The 19,491-nt window shown below is 43.1% G+C and overlaps 1 pseudogene; it reads left to right on the top strand.

Moving 5' to 3' along the window:
* Positions 1-2,894: 2,894 nt before the first annotated feature.
* On the top strand, positions 2,895-3,073 carry LOC131747106 (U1 spliceosomal RNA; annotated as a pseudogene).
* Positions 3,074-19,491: the final 16,418 nt, after the last annotated feature.

Here is a 19,491-nt window from a genome sequence, read left to right as displayed (position 1 = left end):
GGGAATCCAGATTAGAAAAGAAGAAATAAAATTCTCTTTATTCTTAGACAACATTATAGTCTACAGAAAATCTGATGGAATCTAGAACAAAGCTACTAGAACTAATGAGTCCAGCAATGTCACAGGATACAAGATTAAAAATCAATTGTATTTCTATTTAGTAGTAATGAAAAATTGGAAATTTAAGTTGTGGAAAATAATATTTACAATAGCATTAAAAAATGTGAAATACTCAGGGATAAATCTGACAAAAGATGTGCAAGACCTGTACACTAAAAACTATAAAACATTGCTGAGAGAAGTAACAGAAGACTTAAGTAAATGGAGAGATGCATCTTCTTCATGAGACCGGAGACCTAATATTGTTAAGATGTTAGTTCTACCCAAGATAATCTATAGATTCAACACAACCTCAATTACAACCTCAGTGGACATTTTTGTATCAATTGACAAGCTATTTCTAAAATCAATATGGAAATATAAAGAAACTTAAATAGGGTTTCCCTGGTGGCACGGTGGTTGAGAGTCTGCCTGCTGATGCAGGGGACACAGGTTCGTGCCCCGGTCTGGGAAGATCCCACATGCCGCAGAGTGGCTAGGCCCGTGAGCATGGCTGCTGAGCCTGTGCGTCTGGAGCCTGTGCTCCGCAACAGGAGAGGCCACAACAGTGAGAGGCCCGCGTACCGCAAAAAAAAAAAAAAAGAACCTTGAATAACCAAAACAACTTTGAAAAATAATAAAATTAGAGACTTAATGCTACTTGATTTCACAATGTATTATAAAGTTGCAGGTATCAGAACAGTGTGGTATTGGTGAAAAGGCAAACAAATAATTCAATGGAAGAGAATAGAGAATCAATAAGTAGAGCCATACATATATGAACAATTGATTTTTGACAAAGGTGTAAAGGCAATTTAGTGGAAAAGGATAGTCTTTTCAACAAATGGTACTAGGACAACATGATAATCTATATCCAATTGCAAAAATATTGAACTTTGATTTATACCTTGCATCATGCACAAACGTTAACTCAGAATGGATCAGAGACATAAATGTGAAACCCCAAACTATAAAACTTCTTAAAAAAAAAAGCATAGAAGAAAATTTTTGACCTTGAGTCAGAAAGTTTTCTTAGATACAACATCAAAACCATGATCCATTAAAGAACAAATTGATAAATTGGACTTCATCAAAAATTAAGAACTTAATTTTTCTTGAAAGATACTATTAAGAGAATGAAAAGATAAACCATCAACTGGGAGATAATGTATGTAAAGCTTATATCTGTAAAGTGCTTGTACACAGACTATAGTTGACCCTTGAACAACCGTGTGGATTTTCAACCCTCCACATGGTTGAAAATCCATGTGTAACTTTCAGTGGCCCTCCATATCCAGTTACACATTCATGATTCAACCCACCACAGATCATTTAGTACATGTTTATGGAAAAAAAAAAATCCACATATAAGTGGACCCACACAGTTCAAACTGATGTTGATCAAAGGTTAACTGTATATAAATAACTCTCAAAACTCAGTAATGAGGAAACAACCCAAAAGACTTAAACAGACATTTCACCAAAGGAAATATGGATGACAAATAAGCATACAAAAAAAGCTCAACATAACTAGGGAAGTGCAAATTCAGACCATAATTAAATACCACTACATGTGTATTAGAATAAGTACAGTTAGAAAGACTGACCATTTCTAGTGGAGGCTAGAGTGTAGAACAATCAGAATGCTCATGCACTGATAGTAGGACTATAAAATGGTACAACTACTTTGAAAAATAGTTTGGAAGTTTCTTATGATTTTATAAACATGCACCTATCTTGTCATTCCACTTCTAGGTATTATCTAAGAGAATAACTTTTAATTTAGACAGAGAATTTTTAAAACAATGTTAATATGAGTATGTATATGAATGTTTATCACAGGTTTATATGTAATAGCTAAGAACTGGGAATAACACAAATGTTCATCAACAGGAGAATGGGTCAACAAATTGTGGTATATTTATACAATACAATACTACTCAGCAATAAAAAGGAATGAAGTATTATACATCCAGGAATAAGGATGAATCTTAAAATTATGCTGTGTGGATACAAGTCAGACAAATATATATATATATTGTATGATTCCATTGATAGAAAAATCTAAAAAAATACAAACAAATCCATAGTGGTAGAATGCAGATCTGTGTTTGCTGGGGGTGTGAGTGGGAAGTGGACTAGGATGGGAGGGAGAGATTGCAAAAAGCTTGAGAAAAATTTGGGGCATGATGAACATGTACACTAGATTGTGGTGATGGTTGTATACATATATACATATACATATATACCCATACATATGTCAACAGTTATCAAAGTGTACATTTTGAAGATATTCACTTTATCATATGAAAATTATACTTCAATAAAGCTGGTACAAAAAACCCATTACTTACTTTAAAAGTAAAATGTATGTAAAATTGAGAATATAGCATACAACTAGATGACAGAAATAAGAGCCAAACATATCTCTTATATCAATAAGTATAAATGGGTATTAACTCATGAAAACACTATCAGACTGAATCACAAAGCAAAATTCAAATTAACCCAGACAGGTTAAAAAGGTGGAAATGTGTAACAGGCAAATGCAAATTGAAAGAAAGCTGAGGTTGCCCATTCATATGAGAAAACATTGAATTCAGGTTTAAAAAAATGCTAAGCCAAACAAGGAAGATATTGTATAATGGTAAAGGGTGCAATTCACAATGAGGCTATAAGAATTTTGAAAATCAGTGAACCAAATTACACAGCAGCAATACTCATACAACAGAAATTATAAGAGATGCAAGAAGACATTAACAACAATAAAATCATGGTATTAAAAGGTAATTTATATACTTACCTGGCAGGGGAGATACCATGATCACGAAGGTGGTTTTCCCAGGGCATGGCTTATCCATTGCATTACAGATGTGCTGACCCCCATGATTTCTCCAAATGTGGGAAACTTGACCACGTAATCTGTGGTAGTAGGGGAAAATCATGTTAAAAAAAAGAGGTAATTTATCCTCTTAGACTCTGATAGATGGATAAATAAATAAATGTAATAAATATCTAAACAACAAATATAAAGCAAATCTAATTGATATATAGTTGTTGCTCAGTATCTATAGGGAATTGGTTCCAGGACCCCCATGGACACCAAAATCTGCAGATGCTCAAGTTCCTTATATAAAATGGTGTAGTGCCTGCATATAATCTATACACATTTTCCCTTACACTTTAAATTATCTCTAGGTTACTTACAATACCTAATACAAGGTAAATGCTGTGTTAAATAGTTGTTGGAGTGCAGCAAATTCAAGTTTTGCTTTTAGGAACTTTCTTGTTTCTTTTTTTTTTCCCCTGCATTTTTTTTTTTTTTCGGTACACGGGCCTCCCACTGTTGTGGCCTCTCCCGTTGCGGAGCACAGGCTCTGGACACGCAGGCTCAGCGGCCATGGCTCACAGGCCCAGCCACTCCGTGGCATGTGGGATCCTCCCGTACCAGGGCACAAACCCGTGTACCCCGCATCGGCAGGCGGACTCTCAACCACTGTGCCACCAGGGAAGCCCCTCCCCTGATATTTTTGATCTGCGGTTGGTTGTATCTGTGGATGTGGCATCTGTGGATATGGAGGGCCAACTGTATTTCAAACTGTGTAATCTGAAAATGGAGACTACATCTTATGGTTTTACAAATCCCATTTTATACTCACAAAATTTGTCATATAATAGGTGCCCAAACTAAAAAATTCTAAAATGCAGAAACACTTATGGCAATATTCTCTTCTTACAAAGCAAGAAAAATAGAAATTAAAATAAAATTTTAAAATAAATTTAAAGATTTATGTATTTCAGTTAAATAACTTTTAATCCAGACAGAGTTTTAAGCAACATTAATAAAAATATCATGTATTAAAACCATGGGATACTGCAAAAGCAGTTTCAGAGGTAAATTTATACCTCAATATTTGTATCAATTGAAAAGTACAGGAGGTGGGCTTCCCTGGTGGCGCAGTGGTTAAGAATCTGTCTGCCAACAGAAATAGAGACACAGATGTAGAGAACAAATGTATGGACACCAAGGGGGGAAAGTGGCGGGGGTGGTGGTGGTGATGTGATGAATTGGGAGATTGGGATTGACATGTATACACTAATGTGTATAAAATGGATGACTAATAAGAACCTGCTATATAAAAAAATAAATAAAATTAAATTAAAAAAAAAATCTTCCTGCCAATGCAGGGGACACGGGTTCGAGCCCTGGTCCGGGAATATCCCACATGCCACAGAGCAACTAAGCCCATGCGCCACAACTACTGAGCCTGTGCTCTAGAGCCCGTGAGCCACAGCTATGGAGCCCGCATGCCACAACTACTGAAGCCTGTGCACCTAGAGCCCATGCTCTGCAACAAGAGAAGCCACCGCAATGAAAAGCCCGTGCACTGCAACCAAGAGTAGCCCCTGCTCGCTACAACTAGAGAAAGCTGGCACACAGCAGCAAAGACCCAACACAGCCAAAAATAATAATAAAAGAAAAAAAAGAAAAAGAATGTGCAAGAGGGACTTCCCTGGTGGTCCAGTGGTAAAGACTCCAACTTACAATGCAGGGGAAGTGGGTTTGATCCCTGGTCAGTGAACTAAGATCCTATATCCTGTGGGCCAACTAAGCCTGTGTGCTGCAACTACTGAGCCCACATGCCTCAAAGAGAGAGCGCATGTGCCACAAACTACAGAACCCACGTGCTCTGGAGCCTGCACGCCACTAGAGAAGAGAAAGCCCGCACACCACAACTAGAGAGAAGCCTGTGCGCCTCAAAGAAAGATCTTGCTTGCCTCAACAAAAATCCTGCGTGCCTCAACTAAGACACGACACAGCCAAAAATAAATAAAAGAAATAAATAATAAATAAATCTTAAAAAAAAAAGTACAGGAACCAATGGAAACGTATGTCAAAAATTTAGGAAAAAAATAGCCAAATAAATTGTTGGAAAGCAGAAGGAATAAATTAATAAATTTAAAAAAATTAATGTTAGAAAACAGATCAGAATGAGTGAATGAATGAATGAATAAATAAATAAATAGAATGATTCTTTTTAAAAAGCTAATACAACACAATAGATGAAATACTACATCACCTAATCACCGAAAAAGCTGTGGGGAAGAGGGGCGTGGAGAAAGGGCAATTACTAAAAATTATAGAAACATAAGAGTACAATCAAGAAACAATAAAATAAATATGTGATTCTCCTTTGCAAACATTTTTTTTCTAAAAATCTGGATGAAACAATTTTTGAGGAAAATGCAATATACCAAAACTGAGCCTAAAAGATATAGAAAATCTAAACAGATTGATCTGTATAGAAGAAATCAACTAGTCAATGATGTACTTACTCCCTTTCCCAAATTTCACGCCTAAAGAATTTCACCAGAAAATCCTACAAAACCCTTAAAGCAAATAATGACAGTTCTATTTAAACTATGTCAGGTCATAAAATAAAAACTTTCAAGTTTTCTTTCTTTTTTTTTTAAGAAGTGAGAATTCACTGCTATCAAAATCTAACAAAGCTTACAGAAGAGATGTCTAGCATTGATTCAAAAATCCTAAATGAAATATTAACAAACAGGATGAAGCGATCAATTAAAAGAATAATACATCATAACCAAGTTGGGCTTAATCCAAAGCGAGGACGGTTCAATATGATTCATGATATTAGTAGATATAAGAAGAAAAACAACATAATCATCTCCATAGGTACTGAAGAAGCATTTCACGACATTCAACAGCTGTTTTTTTTATTTTAAAATTTATTTATTTATTTATTTAGGCTGTGTTGGGTCTTCGTTTCTGTGCACGGGCTTTCTCCAGTTGCAGTGAGCGGGGGCCACTCTTCATCGCGGTGCGTGGGCCTCTCACTGTCGCGGCCTCTCCCGCTGCGGAGCACAGGCTCCAGACGCGCAGACTCAGTAGTAGTGGCTCATGGGCCCAGCCGCTCCGCCGCATGTGGGATCTTCCCAGACCCGGGCACGAACCCATGTCCCTTGCACTGGCAGGCAGATTCTCAACCACAGCGCCACCAGGGAAGCCCTGTTTTTATAAATTTTAAAAAGCCAATGAAATAAGGACTTTTGAATATTCCACATGTGTGTCTCAATCCAAAAGCTAGCATTATAGTAAATGAAGAAATTCTCATCCTGTGTTGTCCAGTATGGTAATTACTACCCACAGGTAGCTATTTAAATTTAAATTAATTAAGACTAGTAAAATTCCTCAGTCTCAATAGCCACATGTCAAGAGTCCAAGAGCCCCACATGGCTAGATGTACTCTTTAGAAGTGGTCTCCTAAGAATGCCCACTATTACCACTACACTATACTAGAGTCAAAAATATTAATACATAATTGGAGGCATAAATATTAGAAAAGAAGATTAAACTGTCTCAGTTTGCATACAATATAGTCGTATACCTGGTAATACAGAGAATCAACTAAAAGCCACCATAAATAAATAGATCATTCAGTAACAAAGTGGCATACAAAATTAATGTACAGAAATCAATAGTCACATATGCAAATCACAATTAGAATAGTAAGCATAACAGAAAAAAATCCATTTATATCATTAACCAAAATATAGAAGTGTAGACTTTAAAAGAAATATGCAACTAAATATGAAGACAACTTTAAAACATTCCTGAACATCACAAAACAAAACTTAAATGAGAAAGTACATGGTATTTTTAGACAAGAAGCCGCACTGTCATAAATATATCAATTTTCCTTATGTTATTTTGTAAGTTCATCACAAGCTCAATAAAAATGCAGCACGTCCTTATTTTTAATAAACTAGACAAGCCAATTCTAAAACTCCTGTGAACAAATAAATGATAATATCCAAGCAAATTAGGAAACAGAATATCAGTATTGGAAGGTGGCTACCTTTACTATATAGTAACACATATAATAAAACATCAATAACTTAAACAACTTGGTATCCTTTTTTTAACTGATATGGTCCAATAGAACAAAATAAGACCAACAGTAGGCCCGTACTCTATGAGGATTTAATTCATGATGAAAGTGACGTCTCGTATCGGTAGGGAAAAGATAAACTATTCAATAAATGATGTTGGAGAAAAATGACTAGAGTTATTATGACTGCATAACAAACTGCCCCAAAACTTAGTGACCTAAAACTATGACGTTTATAGTGTTCACAGATTCTGAGGGTCAGGATGTCTGAAAAGGCTCAGCTGGGGAGGTCTGACGTGGGATGTCTTATGAAATTGTAATCAGGTATTAGCTGGGGCTGTCGTTATCTGAAGGCTTGACCAGGGCTGGAGAATCCACTTCTGAGGTGTCTGGCTCACATGACTGGCAAATTGGTGTTGGATATTTTCTGATACCTTTAGTTCCTCTTCACATAAGAGTCCTCATAGCATGGTGGCTTGTTTCCCTCCGAGAGAGGAATTAGACGATTCCAAGGTGCAAGATGCAAGGCTAACTTTTATGACCTAGTCTCAGAGGGCACATGCTGTCATGGGCATCCTATTCTCTTGGTCAGTTACAAAATCCACCCGGTTCCACTTCGCTATGAAGGACTGTCAACGTCACATTGTAAGAAGAGAATGTGGGGGGAGATCTATATCGATATGGCATTCTTTGGAAAATATAACGTGTCACAGGTAGACATTTGGAGAGGCAACTTTTGTGTATCTGTAGCTCATATTAAGATACATACCAAATGTATTCTAATATAAGAAGTGAATCCATAAATATAGGAAGAAAATATGGGAAAGAGAATTTCTTTGCAACTTGAGAATTAATCTAACATTATTTTAAATTAATTAAAACCAATAAAATTAAAAGTTGAATGCCTCCGTTTCAATAACCACATTTCAAGGGTCCAGTAGCCACATGCAGCTGAGGTGCGGAAGATGAGAAAGGAGTGAAAGGGGGATGAATGGGCCGAGCACTGCAAAGGGGGGTGAGGAGCATGTAGCACCACCGGGGCTGTAAGGAATTTGGAGCGGCAGGATCAAATGTACATATTGTCAGGATCGCTTTGGCTGCAGGATAGGGAGGCAAAGAGGCAGGAGACGAGGCAAAAGGTAAAGAGTAGGAAGATGGCGTGTGGCCTGGAGCCAGCTGCTTGCTGCTGGCAAGCGTCCCCAGGTGAAACCACCCTTCTAGAATTGGGTTCAGTTCTAGGGGGCCACTTCCAGAAACGTGCAGCAAACTCGAGACTTGAGAAATGAACAAGAGCACGGCAAGATAGGGAAGGAGTTCAAGACCAAGTGAAGGGGGTGACTCAAAGCACCCAGGCAATTTAACCTGGAGTCTCAGAAACCAGACATCATCATAGCAGCCCTCGCTCTGAGTGAAGCAGCTGCCAGTTCACAGAGGTCAGACTGTCTCTGGAGAAGCCGGCAGGTTCCAAGGCCAAGGAGAGGAGGTTGAGGTTTCGGGGCTTTCCCGAGGAGTGAACAAGATTTCTTTCTTTTGAAGAAGCTCAGATTCTTTTTTCCCTCCCTTCTTTTCGTAAAGGCATCCATCATTTGAGTCACTTGAGAATAAAACTGTTTTCCTCGAGAAGATTTCTGTGGGCGCCCGCGCAGGCGTTGGGACGGCTGCTGTCAGGGAACGGGAGAACATATGGCGGTCTGTTGTGAATGCGGTCTGTTTTTTGTGTTGTTGTTAAACTTCCTCTCGTTAGCACTGGGCCTGTTATGTAAGAGCTTGAGGGTCCATATGGTTTGTTGCATAAGATGCCAAAGAGGAACACAGTTTTCTGTTGCACTGCTGCTAGTCCAATTGTGAGTTTGGGAAACATGTGGCCACAGCATCATATTTGAGTAATGAAGTCAAGTAGCCCTGGATTTGAACCTCAGTTCTACCACTTGTTAGCTGTGTGATCTTGGGTAAGTAACCTAATCTCTCTGAGATTTGAACTCTCCGAGATTTTTATTTCCTCCTATGTAAAATGGTGAACACAGTACCAACTTCACAGAGTTGTTAAGAGGATTCAGAATTAATAATACTAACTACAATTCATTGAGTAAGTAAAATTTTTAGTGTTGCATGCTTTATAAATATTCTTTTAAACCTCATAGAACCCCTTGGAAATAGCTTTTATTATCTTCATATTTCAGATGCAGAAACTGAGAAGAAAAGTGGTGGAATGGATTCCCTCACCTAATAAGAAGCCACAGAGCTAAGATTCAAATGTATGTTCCTGTCCAGATGAGCCAGCAAACCTGGGCTTCTTTGCCTCCAGTGCTAGAGAAGTACAAGGCATGTAACGGGTACCAGTAAATGTGACCCTGGACTATAAGCTCCCCGAGGGCAAGGCATTTGGACAACTTTATTCACTACTGAGTTCTCACACTGAAAGCGGTGCCTTGTGCAGAGGAGGCAGCCAGTAATCATTTTCAGACTAAATAAATGGATTTTGCATTCATGGCAGGGTTGCCAGCTCTGCCATTTACTAGCTGTGACCGCAGGCAAGTTACTGAGCTGGATCGTGTTTCCACAGTTTTCTCCTCTGTATATTGCGGTCAATGGTGATTCCCTCCCAGTAACTGCTCCATTACCTACCTTCCTCCGGCTTTATGAACCCTCTGTCCCAGGCTTACTTGTTTGTACTCTACACTACTTGAAACAGAACAAAATCCAAAACATACAACTACAACAACAAATGGACCTGTGCTTTCTGGACCCCCATAAGACATTGTCCTTAGTGATGCAAATGTATGCCAAGACTAATGTGTTCTCTTCATCAGAGGGCTTTGCACTTCAGCAAGTGTCTTCTGGAAACATGGTAATGTAATCCATGCATAACTGCCTACTAGTAGAATTATAGCCAAGCTATAGGCAGTTCATACCACTTGAGAATAAAACTGTATTACCTTAGCTCAGTGGAAACAAGATGTGATCAACTAGTTATAGCTGCATAGCGGAGCAAGGGGTTGTTGGAGGCTTAATTGCCATCTTGGGCTAAACTGATCTTCCTATATTTTACAGCTGGGGAAACTGAGGTTCCGGCAAGGAAAAATGACTTGTTTAAAATCAAATAGCTAATAGGTATCAGAAGCAGCACTTGATTCCTGGTCGGTCTGATTCAGCAGAGTCCAGTGCTCTTGCCCTACTTTTCTGACCTTTTCTTGGACCTTTTTGCAGCTCCAAGACAAAGCTTCTTCCCCTCCCCCACCACCCCAAAAAAAGAAAAGAAAAGAAAAAGAAAAGGGAAAGGGGACATCTATGGAGCATCTTCCCTGGTCTGGGCACTCTCTGTGAGACACTTTACAAACAAAAGACTCTTCCCGTTGATCCTCATTATAGCCTTATGAGGTGGGCAACATTACCCCCATTTTACAGATGAGAAAACAGAGTCTCAGCCCCATGATGAAGTTCACCTAAGACCCCAGAGCTGGAGAGAGAAGCCTGTATCCTCCTCCCCACCCCCGCTGAGGATTTGAACCCATACTCCAGGGCTAAATAGTCTTCCAACCCACAGATTCAGGACTTAAGCCTCCCTGCCCTCCCACCTGCAGAACCAGCTGTGAAGCCTTGGGCAGGGGACATAACTTCACTGGGCCTTAGTTTTTTCATTCTTAACTGAGAACAACCAGCATACATTCCTCATAGAACGTTGTGAGGATTAAAGAAACTCAAGTACGTAAAAATAAATACAGAGCGTGGCTGCTTGTAAGTGCTTGTAAGTGCTTCTTCAACGTTAGTTCAAAACAAAAAAACCCAGCACATGCAGCTTCTCTGTAGTCCCCGGAGAAGGCAGAGGAGCTGGTATGGCTCACGCAGGGCCCAGGGAGGCTACAGCCCGACAGGCCTGCCGGCGCCTTCCTCCTTCAGCAGGTTTTGGCACCCGGCCCAGGACTGAGAAGTCCCCATTCCTCTCTCCTGTCAACTCAGCAGAACGGGCTGTTTCAAGAGAAGGTGGTTCCCCCTGAGAAAATGTTCTTGCATGCCCTGGAGGCTCTTGCCCTGCACGACGTCCCAGCAATCAGCCGGGACAGGGCCTGGACCCCACCCTGCACAACCACCATTCTTTTCCAAGTCCGCATCCTGACGAGTCATAAAAGGCAGTGTACACTCTGAGCAGCTGTTGTCTTAAAGTACGGTCCCCTTTGGCCTGTGATGACGTTTCACCAGCTTCATCTCTCTGGGCCTCAGTTTCACACCCTTGAATATGGGCTGGTAATGTCTGGTCAACTTGTGGGAAGGCAATCTGGGAGAGACCTCTGGAGACACGTCCTCCCCTACCTCACTGCCCATGCCTTTCTCAAATGTCTGCATCTGACCTCTGACCTCTGTCCCCTCCACCCCTACCTCGCTGGCCAAGGTCACTATTGGAAGTCCAAATGACTCTTGACCTCTGAGCTGCAGGGGGAGCACTCTGTCCTTGCCGGCTCCTTGCCGCCCTGTTCTCTTGATTTGCCTCTCCCCTCCCTGGCCACTTCTTCTGATTCTCCTCTAAGGGTCCATCCCCTGCTCCAGTCCTTACATGTTGCAATTTCTCCAAGATTCAGTCCCCAACCTCTTCTCTGCGCACTCCACACACCCTCAGTGTGCCCTCACCCCTGGTTTCAGGTCCAATCCTGGTATTTAGGACACAACACTCAGTCTCTATCCTGGAGGCCTCTCCTGCCCCCAGACCATCTCTCCAGCTTCCTTCTGGGCCTCCCAGCTGTCTGACAGCCACCTCAAACTCAACTCCGCTTGTAGATTCCTCATCCTCACCTCCCAGCCATCCACCCTGTGACCCAAATCTCAGAGAAATGCACCACCATCCATTCATTAAACGTGCAAGGAGCAGCTTCGGGGGGCCAGGCGCTGCTGCAGGGGCAGACAGGACAGCAGGAAACAGAACAAAGTCCCTGCTCTCATGGCATTTATGTTCCCTCTACCAAGATGTCCAATGACCTGGGACTCGTTGCAACCATCTTCACCATCCATATGTAACTGGACACCAAGACTTGTCCATTCTGCTTTCGTAATATCACTTGAATTGGTCCCCTTCTTTCCAGCCATTCTTACTGCCGTGACTTAGTTCAGGCAACTGCTTCTTCTTTTTTTTTTTTTTTTTTAACTTTTTAAAAAAATATTTATTTATTTAGTTGCACTAGATCTTAGTTGCAGCATGTGGGCTCCTTAGTTGAGGCTCGCCATGTCAGGCAACTGCTTCTGACATGGTCTACCAGTCTCGAGTCTTGCCCTTCTAATCCACTTGACATTGCAGCCAGTGTGTTTTAGAAACACAAATCGGGTTATGGTCCTCTTTTGCTCAAAGCCTCCCACGGCCCCTTTCCACCACCTTAAGGATGAAGTCCACTTAGCTGGCTAGATATGTGCCAGTCAGTTAGGGGTCTACCAGAGAAAGAGAGCCACGGGGAGATTAGGAGTCTGTCTATCTACCTCTCTCCCTATCTCTAACTATCATCTCGAGATTTATTTCAAGGAATTGACTTCTGCAGTTGTGGAGCCTGGCTAAGCAAGTCCCAGAGGTGTAGGTTAGGCTGAAGGCTGGAAACTCTCAGGTAGGAGCTGATACTGCAGTCCACAGGTAGAATTGCTTCCTTCTCAGGGAAACCTCAGTTTTGTTCTTAAGGCCTGTCAATGGATTAGATGAGGGCCACCCAGATTATTAAGGATAATCTTTATTTAAAGTCAACTGATGGTAGATGTTACCCATATCTACAAAATAGGCTCACAGTGACACCCAGATTAGTGTTTGATTGAATAACTGGGAACTACAGCCTGGCCAAGTTGACACAGAAAATGAAGCATCACTACATGATACTCTTGGACCTGCTCCATCCTTGTCCTCACCTCTTTTCTTCTCTCTGTCCCTACCTCACACTCTAGGCTCGGTCACCCCATGCCCTGTGCCAGCTGGCCTCCTGCCACCTGTCCCTGCACAGGCCTGGAATCTTACCCACCCCTTTCCTAGATGACTCTTATTTGTCTTTCAAACCACCCAGGTGCTGCCTTCTCAGGAAGTCTACCCTGCCTCCAACCCTAGAGTGTCCAAGCCCTCTGAGCTAAGCGCACTGCCTCTGAGTTTGCAAAAACCCTACTATTCCCACAAGATGGAGGCTGCCTGTTGGCCGCATGGTCTGTCCCCCCAGCATGGGAACGGCTCTGGGACAAGAGCTGAGTAACTGTCATTTTCTATCGCATCACTCTGTGAAGTCCCCACATTGCACAAATCCCAGTCAGCAATTATCTTTTTAAATTTACTTGTGTATAAGTACCCCCTGCCCACCCAAAATTAGAATATAAGCTCCATGGATGTGGGAAATCATGCCTGTCTTATTCTGTGCAGTATCCCTAGGACCTACCTGTGCCTGGCACATAGTAGGTGCTCAATAAGTATTTTCTGAGTGAATGAATTAATATTTGTTTGAATGCATTGAACAATAAATACTTAAGTTCTAGGCACTATATGGGGAGCTGGAAACATTATAATCCACAAGAAGGGCAGGGGTTTGCTCTCATGGTGCTTATGTTCCAAGGAGGGGAGGCAGACAGCAACAAAGTAAATAATCAGGCTAGGGGAAATGAAAATGTAATACGACTGAATGAATAAGTGAAGGGATGGATGAATGAATGGCTGGGAGAAAATATAAATATATCTGGCTTCCTCTAGGGGAAGTGCCACATTGGGAGAGGGGTGGAAAATAGTGGAATGGGCCCTGGGTTTGGAGTAGAAATTAGAACGGTCTGACTCGGTTCTTTGCTGGTGGTACATGTCTGAATAAATAACCTAGCCCCTTATACCTAGGTTCCCAATTTGGGATAAAGTGGTTTCAGGACTTGCTTTGCTTCTCTCACAGGGCTGTCATATCACATGAGACAGCAACCATAAGTGAATTTAGTAACTATGAAACTGTACAAAAGTTAGGGGTCATTGTTGTTGATATTGTAATTGTTGCAATCGGAGCACTGGAGTTCTGCAAGTTAATTGTATTGTTTAGTTTGAGAGAGGCAGAAAGGAATTTTGGCATGAGACGTGTGGGTTTCAGTTCCATTTCAGCCACAGAATGGTGAGCCGCTTGACCTTGAACATGAATTATTTCACCTCTCTGGGTCTCTGCTTTCCTGACCTGTGAGAATGGGGAGAACATTTAGAGCCATCTCAGAAGGATGTTGCCAGGTTTAAGTGAGACAGTCCATTCCAAGCGCTTGGCATTATGTTGAGTCCATATGAATGGCTCAGCTAATGTTAGCTATTAATAGTCATTCTGTCAATCACTGGTGGCTGTTCATAAATGGAGCCATTCATGGTTCAATTTCTCAAGTCTCACATTTCTGCCAGGGAACTTCCCGAATTCTTTATGCAACAACACCTGTGATTATGCAAAACTCCGTTTAAAACCACAATCAGCGTTCGTATCCAGAACATAAACAAACGGAGAATTTGATGTTCAGGGCACTCCCCACCTCCAACTTTCCAAAAAAATATTTTCTGGAACATAGAGAGAGATGCACTCTCCATTTCTGTAGAAAACAAGTGTTCCTGGTTTTATGATCCTATAACCCTAAACTGTTATGTTTTTTCATGTAAGGCATTTTAGAATTCCCATAGAGGAGTCCTTGTCGAGAGAAAACACAGCTGGTGCCCAGTTAGAGAGGTGATCAAGACCAATCGACCGACGGAGTCTTAATTAAGCTCGACCCCAAGCTGCAGGAGGGATGGCGGCTGGGAAACGGAGGTGACCCCGCATGCTCACGCTAAGGCAGGGAGTGGGGAAGGCAGACGGTTTTCTTCAGGAGGCAAAGAGTTGGTCATTTCAGTGACCCCTGAATTTAAGAGTTATGGCTGGCTCTGCAGAGGCTGACACCTGATTTTGGCTCACTCCTTTCCAGGAGAAGCCTCAAAGTCTTCAACTTCTATTTAGGCATCAGCTCCTGTCTTATTTGTCATCACAGACCCCTGGGAAATTTCCAGAAGGGGAAGAGAGATAATCAGCTTCAGGAAGGCCTCCAGTGATGACCTGTCTGTGCTTCTCTCCTGCATGGCCATCTTCAGACAACTGCTATCTATCTTCCTTACCAACCCGACACCCACACCCCAGTCTCTCCCATTCTAGCCTATGGCTGCTGCCTTCTCTGCCCCTCTTTGCACTCTGCCCTCTAGAACCCCTATATGTACCAAATGCATGCCATTCAAAACCTGGCCGCTCTGTATGCCTCATCTCCGGAGTTTAAGTGGAACCTGTATCACCTGCTCTCTCTCTGGAGATGCTTTGTTTTTCCATATCCCACATACCTCAGGTCCGAGAGGCAGGATCAAGTTTTTTGTCTCCCAGTGCTACTTAAGTCATAATCCTCTGCCCTCTGTCTCTCTCTCTCTCTCTCTCTCACACACACACGTACACACCTACACCTGCTCCCAGGCATTTGGTAGCCATGTTTGGAAGGAGATGCTGTACTTGCTGTGCCCTGAATAGTTGCTCTGTGTCTATTTGTGAGGCAGTAGCAAGTGTGGTCTTGGGACCCGCGGCCTGAGGATCACCTGGGATCTTCTTAGAAATGAAATATCTCAGGCCGCACCCCAGACCCCTAGGGGAGGGTCCCAATGCTCTGCTTAATGGGCCCTGGGTGATTCTGATGCTCACCCATACTGGAGACCCACTCATGTAGCAGTTAAGCGTAGGGGCTCTAAAGCCAGTTTGCCTGAGTTCAAATCCCACTTCTGACACATTCGTACACAAACTTGGCCAAGTTATGTAGCTCTACCTGTGCTGGGAATAAAAATGATATCTCTGTGTAGGGTGTCATGAGAGAATTGAAGCAGCTATACATATAAAGTGGTCAGGACAGTGTGTGGCATATAATAAGCTCTCATGAACTGTTAACTTTTATTATCATTACCATTGAATGGAACTCTTAATAGACTCCTGGTTGTTGGATGTTTGCATCTCAAATCCTCCTGGGTGTCAAAACCTACGACTTTTCAGTGATTCTTCTACATCTAGTGCTCCTCCAGCTTTCTACTGGAGAGGGGAGGGGAGTGGGCTTCCACACAGACCTTTTTGGAGGTCTTATATTTATATATCTATGTTTGATTATTAAAAAGTCATTATTTCCAAACCTCATCTCCTGGTGAAATGTACAGCCCAGGGAGCTGCGATATACTTAATCAGTGGCTTGTTATAAGCTTCCCTGGACTCCCATTCTCCACAGGGAATGGAAGCACTGCTCCATCTGTCAGAAACTTGACCTCCTCCGCTCTAGGGACCTTCACCTTTATGCTACTCCAGCTACCCACACACAAAGCCACACCTGACTTTTATCTTGGCTGGCTCTTGCTTCACCCCTGAAATCTCAAACAGCAGAATCCCACTCTCTGACCCCTCCCTCTTATCTTTCTGGAGCTCTCTCACCAACACTGGCCCTTTGACCTCCTCCTGAATTCCAGGCTCTGGACGCCTCCCTCCTTCCCTTACCAGACTTTCAGATCTTAGTCTCGCTGTGTCTCTTCTTCTGATACATTGATGGATGGACATGTAGTGTGAGCAAGAAATAAAGTGTTTGTGTCCGTCAGCCACTTAGAATGGTTCTTATGTGTTGTTGTGGTTTTTAAAAATTTCTGCAGCATGGTTCTGGGTCATCCTTACTTAGGCACCTGCCTCCTGGGTGAATGTGAAGATGAAAGGAAGGCATCGGGCTTCCCTGGTGGCGCAGTGGTTGAGAGTCCGCCTGCCGATGCAGGAGACACGGGTTCGTGCCCTGGTCCGGGAGAATCCCACATGCCGCGGAGCGGCTGGGCCTGCGCGTCCGGAGCCTGTGCTCCGCGATGGGAGAGGCCACAACAGTGAGAGGCCCGCGTACCGCAAAAAAAAAAAAAAAAAAAAAAAAAAAAAAAAAAAAAAGGAAGGCATCTAAGTAGGGGACCAGGCCCAGCTTCTGGCCTGTAATAATTGCTCCAGGAATATTAGCTATTACTCTTATCCACCCCCCACCCCCCAAATCATAGAGTCTATGGCACTACCTTGCAATGTGTCTGCAGATCCCCAATCAAGTCAATCTCCCTTCTGTTCAATAGCAATTCCAAACTTCATCCTTTATCTTCCCACCAGACCCACAGCCTTCATAGAGAAAATAGAAGTGATCAGGTGGGTACTTTCTCAATGACTTTTCTCCAAATCTGCAAGTTTCAATTTCACTGAAATTGAAGAGACAGTTGGGTTCTATGTCCTGACCACAGGGACTGGAGGGCAGAAGTAGAAGTGACTTCTAAGACTGGGAAAGGTTGGATGTTCACTCATTCATTTATTCATCCATCCGTTATGAATAACTAGTGAGAAGGGATCTGGGGCTTGGAGAGACATGACTTGAAAATGAGGGAAGATTGAGACCTAAAGGGACAGCCAGGACAGACCTATTTTTCTTTCCCAAATTGGTACTCTCTGGGCCGTCTCTTGCCTGCCTCGCCTACCCAGGTACATCCAGTGGCCAAAGGTGGAAAGTAGGAGACGGGACTGAAGCTCATGAATCTGGCCATCCTGCCAGCATCCTGAGCATATGGAAGAAAGAACGAGAAGCCCAGTGAGGAATCTGTGAGGAAAGCTGGAGGAAGAAGATGAAGTGGGGAAGACACTTCTGGAGCCCCCATCCTCCTTCCATGATGGCTACCTGAGCAGTTGACCCACAAAGGCCTTCGTGCTTCCCCCACCTCCAGCCATGTTTTCCTGGAACCCCAGACAGACAGACAGTGATGTTTCTCCTCTCCAGACAGCATCCTCAGCGGCTACCGCTGACTCAGCCTCCCCACCCTCCATATGGGTGGGGTAAGTGGGCAGCCCAGTCCCCAGGGGTGATGCTGTAGGTGGCACCAGGAGTAAAGTCACAGACATCTGCAGGCACAGAGACCTTTGACCTTTGATTTTCTCCCCAACCCAGGGACATTTGCAACTCTCTCTCCTTCACCTGTCACTCAGCCCCGCCCTCCGCCATCCGGATACAAATCCAAACAGTCATCAGCACCCTCCTTAGGAAACTGGGATGGAAAGTCCTTGGAGGCAAAGCAGGTTCCATCTGAAAGGGGCTTAGGTACTGGCAAGTGCCACCCCTGGGGAGAAGAGGACCGCCCACCCATTCCAGGAAGATCCAGGAGTCCTGAGGGCAGCTCCTGAAGATCCAGAAGCGCTGAGCAGCAGGTGTCCGGGGTGATATTCCATTAAGTGCAGCAGGCACAGAACCTCGGGCCCACCGTACTTTAAGTCAAAGAAAGTGTTTTAGTGTATAATATTAATGTATTTGCCTTTATACCACTGCAGTTGTAAAATATAATTATACATACACATATGTACATGCATATGTGCATGAGCACGTGTGTGTACATGTATGTATATGTATACATATATGCACATTTATGAAGAAAGGGGTCCATGAAGCTAAAAGGACCTAGAGCCCACAAAAGATCTCTCGCAGCCCGGCTCACATCACCTCTTGGGGTCTCAGTTTCCCCCTCTGTAAAGTACACATCATAACACTGTCTGCACCGTTCGCCTCCACAGTGCCATCCATGAACTATCACGTTCCCGAATCACAGTTTGGAAGGCTCCTCATGTATGCCTCATACAACATCCAAACCTCCTAACTTTGCATTTGAAGCCTTTCACTGTTTTCCACTTTGAGCTTCTCCTGCTTCCCCGGGATGCACAGCTCTCCGACGAGAAACAGCGTGCCTGGCACTGTTTCCAGGATGAGCTAAGCCTCAAGTTTCAGCATGCCTTTGCACACTCAGAGCCCTTTTGCCTCAAAGATACCCCCTCTTCTCTGCCCGATGGTCTCCTGTTCACAGCACTGCTACATAATGTGTCGGGCCCAGCGGACAATGAAAACATGGGGTCCTTTGTTCTAAAATTCAGAACTCTAAGATGACAAAGTAGAACATTAAACCAAGCACAGGGATCTTCTGAGCACAGGGCCTGGTGTGACAGCACGGGTCACACTCCTATGAAGCTAGGTCTGGCTCCTCCTCTTCCGAAGTCAGCTCAGATCTCACCTGCTTTTTGAAGCCGTGCTTGATCCCTAAGACAAATAATAGGAAGCCACAAAATGAAGCACTTCTTATGTCCTAGCCACTGTGCCAAGCACTTTACAGCCAGGGGCTCATTTAATCCTCACAAATGCCCCATGAGGTAGGTAGGATTATGGTCCCCATTTTGCAGATGAAGAAACAGAGGCTCAGCAAGCAGGTGTCAGAGCAGGCACTTAAACCAAGGGCTGCCTGGGCCCAGAGTTCATGCTCTTACCAGCTAGGCTGTACCAACCCTTGTGACTCCATAGCCTTTTAATCTTGCGTTTGCCATCCAATTTCTAAACTCCCCGGCCCCCGCCCTGTTCCCTCAGTCCCTGGGCATCCATCCTCTCAGCACTTCTAGCCCTTCAAACACACCAAGAAGTCAATGTCCTTCTTTCC

The sequence above is a fragment of the Kogia breviceps genome, chromosome 1 (genome assembly GCF_026419965.1).
Source record: "Kogia breviceps isolate mKogBre1 chromosome 1, mKogBre1 haplotype 1, whole genome shotgun sequence".
Lineage (NCBI taxonomy): Eukaryota > Metazoa > Chordata > Mammalia > Artiodactyla > Physeteridae > Kogia > Kogia breviceps.
This window is presented reverse-complemented; position numbering and strand designations above follow the sequence as displayed.